General features: G+C 41.6%; 1 long non-coding RNA gene across 2 annotated transcripts; it reads right to left on the bottom strand.

The window, feature by feature from the left end:
• Positions 1–2,318: 2,318 nt before the first annotated feature.
• LOC142406821 (uncharacterized) lies at positions 2,319–8,617 on the bottom strand. 2 transcript variants are annotated; one of them, XR_012774711.1, is made up of 3 exons: positions 7,281–8,617; positions 3,736–3,825; positions 2,319–2,891 (listed from the first exon to the last, which is right to left on the bottom strand). It is a non-coding gene; the product is annotated as an uncharacterized LOC142406821 (long non-coding RNA). The 2 variants fall into 2 exon arrangements; XR_012774712.1 differs by lacking the exon at positions 7,281–8,617 and adding an exon at positions 6,066–6,414.
• Between the last annotated feature and the right edge of the window lie 940 nt (positions 8,618–9,557).

Here is a 9,557-nt window from a genome sequence, read left to right as displayed (position 1 = left end):
CCTCCTCTCGCCCGTCCCGCCGCCTCCCAGCCCGTCCCCGATCTCCCCATCCCCGGCTCCCGGGGGCCCTCCGGCTGCCCGCAGGCGGGAGGGCGGGGGCGGCCGGGAGCGGACGCACGCCTCGGGCTGGCAGGCTTTCCCGCTTCCCTCGGGTAGGGACTTACACGTACAGGATTTATACATACAGGCTGGCAATACGTGCCAGCCTGCCGTAGCTAACGTGGCGTAGCAGTCCCCCTGGCCTGGTTTGGCACCCCACTGATGTACCCTGATGGGGTCTTGCGCCCCATTTCATAAAGCAGACTGCCCCTTCCTTGATTTAGCCAGGTGAGCCTTGCTTCCACCTTGCGCTAGCTGATTTGCTGCTGTATAATTGCGAACTGAAGACGCAATACTGAGTGCTCAACTCCAGAGAAACTGCCCCTCTTTCCTCTTGGATACACACTTTGGGAAGCAACTGAGAACATCAGAGCCCTGCAAAACAGACCATAATTCATGCTATTGCGGGTAATCTAAATGACAGGCACAGAGAGAGATTTGACATCGTTTTGAGCCATATTGATGGTGGTTGTAGTTTGTATTGCAGTAGCTTCTTCTCAAGGCCCCCGTCAGGGATGGAAGCAGGCCCCATGAACACTAGGCACTGTGGGACCGTATCATGAGAAAGAGACTTCGTCCCAAATAAATGTTTCTCTCCTGTAATCATTTTGTAGTAGAGCAGCAGGTATAACTCTTTCCCCTAAGACAACTTACAGAGTGATACAGAAATCACGTGTACTGCACGTCATGCCCTTATGCAACACGTCTGTTGCCTAAAAACGATCCATCCAGCGAAATCTGGAGAAACTCAGGCTGCTGTGTGTTATTGGAGTTGCAAGTAGAAGCACAAACTCTCTGGAGCTAAAAGCTCTTGTTCCTAAAGGCTGGTAGAAGATCTTTAAGAGGATCCAACAGGCCTTAGCTTTGCACCCCAGCTGGTGGGTCCCGTGTTCTGGTTCAGAAGTGATTCGGGTCGGAGAGTGCTGCCTGGGTTGCTGAATCACCCATTACGCTGCCCGAAGCAGATGACTATTGAGATGTTTCTAAGCAGCTTCTCAGCCAAATACTGACTCACGATGATCTTACTTTCCTACCGAGATCTGCTGAGATCCCTCACAACATGGGATTGCTGCTGACATTTATAGCCCACGTCCTTGTGCTACCAAGGTCCCAGGACCAGGGCAGCAATCTGAGAGGAAGCAGCTACTTTTTCATCACTGTGGTAATGTTTTTGTGGATTAATAAGGCTTTTTTTTTTATAAAAAGGGGGTTCCAATAGAGATTTTATTTCAATCAGACTGCCCCACCAGCAGATAGCCCCCAGGGCAATGGAATATGGTGGTGTCTGAAGCCATCAAAGAGGTCTAAGACACATCCCACTTCCCATGAACTTTGTGTGCCCTAGGTGGGCATAGGGCATGGCCCAGGAAAAACTGCCAGACATGCTTGAGTCTCCAAATGCAAACCTGAGCGACACAGTCAATGTCTCACACTGGAATTACTTGAAGCGACTTTCTAGACCGAGAGCACTAAACAGCAGCACTAAACGCTGGAACAGAACCTCGGGGGAGTCTTTTATTTTGTTTCATTTTAACTTAAAAGTTGGAAGGACTCTGACAGGATGCTGCCTCCTTGCACGTGTACTTTCACATCACTTGCATTTCAGTTCTAGCTGTACTTGCAGGAACTTCATCTTCCAACCTATTTTTTTCCTAGCACAGTTTTCAAACCCTTGAAAAGCCACTGGCAAGAGAATAATGAAAGACTTCTCTTTCTCTTCTGTTATTACTACCACCACTAGAGAGGAATTAGACTGTAAACGTAAAGTACGGTCTTAAAGCATTGTAACAAACTACGTTCATTTTCCTTGAGCCCTCCAGAGGTGCCTGCTTTGCAGATGCACTTTGCATCAACTTTCAAATTTCTGCTTTTGGTGGAACATGGAGCAAATTACTGCAGGAAAGTAATAATGCAAATACTGCTGCTTTCATATTTAAGTGGCTGGTGTCATTTCTGATCGGTTTATTAAATCACTGGGACAGCAATAAGACCTGATAATTTTCACTCTCGAATATTAAGGTTTGACAATGTTCAAATGAATTTTAAAAAATCCTTCAAAATAAAAATGTTTGCATGACTAACACAAACAAAACACATTTGTTAGCTTTAGTAAACAGTTTAATTTTATTTTCATCAATTCCTAGGAGCAGGGAACCACTTTTCAAAACTGCGTTTTCTTTCCACAGCTAAAATAATTTTTATTCTTTGGTGTGTTTTAAATTAATTTAAGAGATAGGAGAAAAACAGAGTTTTGCATTGTTTCGTTATCAGAGTCAAATGCAGATACCTTTGTATCAAAATCCATTCTGATTAATTAAGCAAATTACTTCTCAGTAGCAAGCGTGCGGGGCACAATGTCCATGTATCTGCACCCTTCTGATTCACTCCCGAGCTAAGGAGCAAACTTCGAGGTACGAACCAGTTGTGTGAATGAGCCTATGCTGCAGCTATGAAGTGCCACAGCCTATGGCAATGAAATGTGTTTTTCTTTGCACGATGGCTGACGTGAAACAGATAGCAGCAGTTTTAATACAGCAATGGAACAATGCAAGAATATTAATTTTATAATATTCATTTTACACGGGGAATCATATCAGGGAAGAAAGTGGACAGAAAAGGAAATCTGCCCTCAGAAACACAGAAAATACCCAGAATCAGACGAATCCTTGGCCTGAGTCCATCTCCTTCAGCAGTGTAATCAGATGGGAACTAATCTGCCGGTGAAGCCAGCTGGAGCAATTGGTGTAGAGCAGGAAGAGGCTGATGGCAATGTGCGAGTGAAGCATTGAAATCTGCGGAAATTGTGAGGGAAGAAGTTTTACAACTTGTTTTTCTTCCTTTACTTCAGCACCTGAGGCGCTGTAGCCTAGCAGGAGTAAGATTAAGAATGCAATTTTTTGGGTCTCGTTTAATTTGTCATGCTGTTACCCTCACGCCAGGAGATGATTAAGGCAGTAAAATGTGACCTCTCTCCATCAATCATTAGCAAAGGATGGTCTCCCGGAGACCCTGTTAGTGGAGCTTAGACTGTATTTTAGACTGTTCTGGTTTTGTGCTGCCTGGTGCACGCTATGCAGCGATGTTTTTCCTCCTAACGCTGTCAGTAACGTCTGCTCTGTATATGCTGGTTTCAAACTATGCATATGTATATGCTCTGTATATGCTGGTTTCAAAATACGATACTTCAAAACCAGGAGTAGGAACTAAAGGGACAGGATGGGCAGGGGATGAGCAAGGGAAGGGACTCTTGGGGATTTTACATTTATAATTTTTCTAAAATGGGTTTAAAATAATTCAGTTTTATACTTTTCCTCATAAAATCCATATGGAATTGTGGTAGGACCCATTATTAATTTTCCCCTCAAAACTACTGGGTCAAATTCTTTTGTATCCCAATGCCAATTACTAGCTGTTTATCAGCCTTTATATTTGCTTTCGGTGTTAAGTGCAGAAGAAGCCATAGGAGGTTTAGGCAAAAGATGTCCTGCCTGTCTTCAGCTTTTTGGGTGGTACCTCCGCTTGTTCTATTAGATGGTGTTTAGCAAGTACAGCAGTTAAATCTGGTTTTAGGCCCCAGCTCTTCTCATAAACCTGTTCACACCAGAAAGCAGAAAGAAAGTCAGTTTACTCACTTACCTAGGGACTCCTATGGTTCAAGGGCATCACTGGGGGGAGAGAGGGGTTTGTATGTAAAACTTGTTCTTTCTAGTCAGGTATTTTGTGTATCTGAGGAGAAATAAAATTAATTAGCTGTGTTACATCCATTTGCCATCATCACTCCAAGCTTGCAATATGCCTGGAAGCAACATTGCCTCCGAAGCTTTCACATTGTATATTTGAGTCAGCTTTCCTTCTGACAGCAGATATTTGCTTCAAGTAAATGATAAAGCATTCATCTTTACTGTTGTGAGTACTTGGAAAATATCATTTTCTTGGCTAGATTGCTCAAATATTTCTCTCAAACAATTTTTAAATGTATACCATACAATTTCCACATTGCTCTGCATTAATTATGCATTTCTCAACAAGGAAATGATAGCATTAATTTATCTCATATGGCCATTCAAACCAAGAAGGTTTTCACTTTAGTATTCACACAGCTTCCTGAAAATGTATAGATGATATTCAATATTAGCTACAACGAAGGTTTGGTAAGATGTCTCCAAACAGCTCATAAATAGGAAGAAGTTCATTAACTCACTCTTCTACTGCATCTTTTTCATGTTTGAAGATGTTTCTTTTTCATGTTTCTTCCCCAACATTGGACACTTTTAAGATTTGGCTGGACAGGGTGCTGGGCCATCTTGCCTAGACCATGCTTTTGCCAAGAAAGGTGGGACCAGATGATCCTTGAGGTCCCTTCCAACCTGGTATTCTATGATTCTATGGCTCTGAAACAGAACCTCAAACCCCAACATCCACATAGTCAGAGAGCAAGGCTTTGAATTCCCCCATCCGAGCCTGCCAATTTAGTTTTAAATTGGATTAACTCCCCCAAAAGAATAATTTCCCAGATTCCTAATTGTGAATAATAGTGCCCCAGCAGCACGGAAATTTCCGGCGATGACGTACTATCATGAAAATTTCACGGTCATTTAAGCTTTCTAGCTTTCTCAGCCTTTGAACCACAGCTGGACTTTAATGCTGACCTGTACTTCTCAGTGGTCCAGTCTCCTTCCCCTGCAAACAGCAAATGTTTCCTAGTGAACCAACCCTAAGTTTTGCATAAGCAGGAGGTTTAGGATCAGATATTCAAAGATATTAACTTTCCCAGCAAGCAGTAGAAAACTATTACATAGCAGGCATCAAAGTGTCCTCACTGCGTGGCACCTCACTGATCTTTTATGACTGAAAATCAGGCCAGACATGCATGTTTGTGCAGTGTCCATTGTGCTTTTTTGGTGCGCTGTGTGCGAAGAAATCTTCAATATCAGTATGTGGAAAGGCAAAATCTTAGGTTTGCCTCCATCTAACTTCAGAAACATTGGGAGTCCAAACATCTGAAAGTTACACCAGAATATTTGCTTCATTTGGGAAGCGAGGGTCAGTACCTTTCGCTGCGCTCGGAATACAGTGTCAGCCCTTGCAGTCAAGGATGGAAAGTGGATTGCAACCACTCACCAGAGGCAGGGATGTGGTCTTGGATGACAATGGAAACTGGGTTTTCAGGAAAGTGGGATGCTAGATATGGGGACAGCATGCTTGCTAATGGCTAGATGTATTTGCCTTCAGGGAAAGTATCTTCTCAAATGCTTCCCTGTGAATTCAAATAGTTTGAAGGGATCAAGAGAGGAGGAGGTATGAAAATGGTATGAATGTTACGAAAAAAATAAAGAAGGTTTGGCCATATTACTTTGTAACATCGAGAACTGCTGGTTGTTCTAAATAGCCATTCCCTTCACCAGAGTGTTTGAAGGGCATAATAACCACCCGTGGAAACATCCTACAAAGTACTGCTAGGCTGTGACAGCCAAGCTGAGATCTCCTCCTTCTTAAAGAAGGGAGAAGGTCTTCCTTCAGTCCCTTTGGGTGCCCCAGACCTGTCCAAATAAACTGTCAGCTAGTGAAATAAAATTATTTTATGGGAAAAAAATTGTCAGCTGTGTGCCAGGCTTTATTTGAGAGTGTTTAAATATCTGTTGGCTAAGGAGCCTGAGTGTAGCAGATCAAGTGTAATATCCAGCAAGGATATTAAGTGTAAGTGCAGCAAGGATAATACAGAGAGAGGCTCAAAATTGTTCACACAGGGAGTTTGTGGGCAGCACTCCCCGGAGGAAAGAGCTATTGAGTTTATCACAAGAAGGGTGCAAATCAACCGCTGCCGCCTTGCAGAAGCTGGCATTGGCACCAACCGTAACATCACTGGAAACCTCAGACCGCACACGGAGTAGTAGCACTGTGCGGTGATGGATTTATTCTCATTTACCCGAGCCTCTGCAGAGCTCCTCCACATAAAATCTGTTTACCTTGTACTCTGTTCCAAGACTCCACTTGGTCCCTAATGAAGAAGGTAAATCATAAAACCTAGTTATGAAATCAGTATTTCATGCAACTAAGTATCATACTGGGTAAACATTTATCACTTAAGATGTTCCTGGCAGAGTGAGTCTGAAATTTTATGGCCCTAATACCTAAATCTTAATTAAAATAGCTTTGACTTTTTCCTTCAGATGCATTCTCCTCTCTGCAGGTATTACAAGATTAAGCAGGTACTGCTACATTTTAATTGCTTATAGGTAATTCATTTGTTTTGTTATAGACTAGATGCTCTAACAGCCTAAAGCAACAGCGCAGGAAAATCTAAATGCAATTAAAAAGGAAGTAGGCAGACACTCCATTAGTTGTGTACTGCATTAGGAAAGCTCTGTAAGCTGAGGAATTGCTAATTCTATACGTACAGGGTCCATTCAGTCAACTATAAACCTGACAAAATACAATATTTTGTTCTCTTCTCTTCTTAGCCTTTGTTTCCATTCCCTGCAGCACCAAGAGGATGGAAAATCAGGAGTGGGAAACTGGCAGGGTTTGATTACATTTCTGTTATCAGCGTGTTAGGTAAGAGTTCAATTAGGAGGAATCATGGTGAATTTTTAAATCATGTTTTGTTGTTTAATAATTAAAATGTTTTAAAAAGAGAAATAAAGATACTTTCCATTCAATAAGCACTTTTGAATATTTCTAAGCTTCAGCACAACCCTTTCCTGATGTACGAGTCTTCCGTTGAGCTCCAGTGCTTCTGCTGAGTTTTTTTTTAAATTAAATTGAAAACTTACCTTGGTACAATTATTCTGAATTCAACCTCATTCTTTATAAATGTTAATTCTGAAAGAGCCTGTCTTCCTGTTCATGTCCTCTTTTATTCTGTCTAAACAATGTGGAGTCTAGAGCAGCTTCTTCCTAAGACTGCTCCGAAGTCTTGACTCCTTGGTATGATGTGGTCAGTCCCAGGGGAAACCAAAATAGTGGTACCGCAGCACTGCCCACTCCCAATGCCTTTTTACAGCGAGATGTGAAATGCAACTGTAAATATTTTGAGGTTTCAGCCTTTAGGTTGGTACACAGCATCTGACTCACCGGCTGCTGCACAGTGCCTGTGTTTGCTGTCGTGTGTCAATGCAAGAGGAGAAAGCAGATGATACCGTTATTATGCAAAATCACTTCCACCCACCCTAGTGACTCACCAGCACGTCACCGAACAGGATTTACATCAGTTTCAAAATATATCTCCGTTATCCATTCCCGTCTCAGCAGATTACTTATTTCTTCCGTCCACTCCTTCTCTGAATGACGACAACACGGCTACGCGTTTTCCTCTCGGAAGCAGCGCAGGGCTGGCAGCTGCGGCTGGCCGGTTCAGCTCAGTTTGCCAGAAGCAACAGGCTCTCACTTATGGATGGGGCAGAAATGCCGTGTTGCAGGGGCTGCATCTTCCCTCTCCATTGAATGACTGAGCCCTTTTCCTATGATGGAGGTTTTCTTCTTCAGCCAAGATTTTTTTGCCTCTATTAAGAGCAGGCCCGTTCATTTGTATCTTAAAGAGTTGACTCATCTGTGAATTACCGTAAGGTAGCGCTGATCTCTGCTTGCCGTGATGTGCCAGTCTGTAAACGATGATGACTCAAGGGCTGCTGAACTTAAGACAGACTCATCTGCCTCACTTTAAATTTGCTACTGCTTTTAACACCTTAGTCAAACAAACTGCAGTGGGAGGTCAGCTGATTCGGGAGAGGAAAATGAAGATAATCTCTTTTAGAATAGCTAGTTATTCTCCAGTGGTAACGTGCTGTCTCAGTATTGTGGAAGCACTATAACTGATTTTGACCTATTAATGATATTAAATATTAATTGCATTCTTATTTGAAGAATTCTATTAAATTATGAATTTCATGGTTCTCTGCTCTGCCATACTTTGTGTCTAAATCTGAGTAGATGATGTTTAAGTGTATTTGAAGAAGCTTCACGCACCTGCCCTATAATCCGGGCCATGTGTACTGAAATGTGATAGTTGATAAATATCTGGGTCTTCCAACGTTTTCCACAATTCTTTATTAGACAATCTCCATGCATCACTTTCCCTTGCACATACCTAACTTCATGCCAGTTTTTAACTGTCAGAAAGTTTTTCTTTATCTTCTTCAGTAACTTTTCAGGCCTTCAGTTCCACATAATTCATATTTTTAAAAATCTCGAGGATTTACCTTTCCCTAGGAATTGTTTGCAGGTGAAAGATAGGTGTTCCTACTCTGACCCCACACCTTACTTGATTTCCTCTTTAAACAGCTGTTTGTAATTACAACTAACCAAAAAAATAAGGTTATGCAGGAGCTTCTTATCAGCCAGAAGGCTGCATCCCAGCCCCAGCTGAATTCCTTTCAAGAATCCATTTTCTTCTTGACTAGTCATCACAGATATTTTGAGCAAAGATCTGGATAATAATAATAATTCAATTTTTTTGTCCTTATTTCAAGAGCTTCATCATTAGGTATTGGTTAGGTTATGAAAACCCATTTCAATATAACTAACTTCATTTATAAGAGTGATGAATTGTCCTGAGTTTGAAAACAATGATTTACAACTTTCTTGCTGTGGTATGGCTGAATGATGAGCTGAAGTTTCTGCCCTTTTTTTTTTTTTTTTTTTTTTTTTTTTTTTTTACACACAGCACCAAAATTTCAACTTAAACAGTTACCAGATTTCACTGTAAGACATTTTTAATAAGTGCTGCTTTGAGTACTCTGACACTGCTGTTCTCTTTCAGAAGCACAAAGCAGAGGAGCTACACACTGAATAAAAATCTGTTGTTTTTAAACACTATGTTTTCCTTTTAGGTTTTCTTCCTATCTACTTTTTGGCATTTTAACCTGGCAAATCCCATCTGATATCAACATGGGAAGAAGTCGGTTCACTAGGATGCAGCTGATCTCAAATGGCTGAAAAACCTCTGCTAACACAGAAGAGCCAGAAATGAGACAAACTTTTATTTTCAATTTTAAGCAGAGAGGATGGCACTGCAATCATTTAACTATGGCTTACTGAAGTGTTAATCTATTTAGCTGTTTAAGTCTACGTGTTTTACCAGCAAATAAGCACTAGCTCAGCGAGCCATTTGGAGCCAGCTGCAGAAGTTACTTGTTGAAATTCTGTGAGTTTTGCTACACATAACTGTCCTGTTGGGCTTAAACACATTCACTCTCTAATCTTCATGAAAAGAAATACAGTCATGATTGAATACAACATAAATGTTATATAAAAGCTTGACAGTTTTGAAAATCACCTTCTCCTAAGAATTATCCCTATCTTCTGTTGCTACTTGGTTTTAAAAGGGAAGCAGTTTGTATTACCTACATACAAAACCATCAGAGAACTACCTGGGAAGAAACTGTCCACCATGACACGAGCATTTTGTTAGCTGTTTTCCACTTTGGGTCTCCTGCTAGTTGTCTGTCTGGGTTCATGAG

The sequence above is a fragment of the Mycteria americana genome, chromosome 2 (genome assembly GCF_035582795.1).
Source record: "Mycteria americana isolate JAX WOST 10 ecotype Jacksonville Zoo and Gardens chromosome 2, USCA_MyAme_1.0, whole genome shotgun sequence".
NCBI classification, from domain to species: Eukaryota; Metazoa; Chordata; class Aves; order Ciconiiformes; family Ciconiidae; genus Mycteria; species Mycteria americana.
The sequence above is the reverse complement of the archived record's forward strand: the minus strand, read 5'-3'. Positions and strand labels throughout refer to the sequence as shown.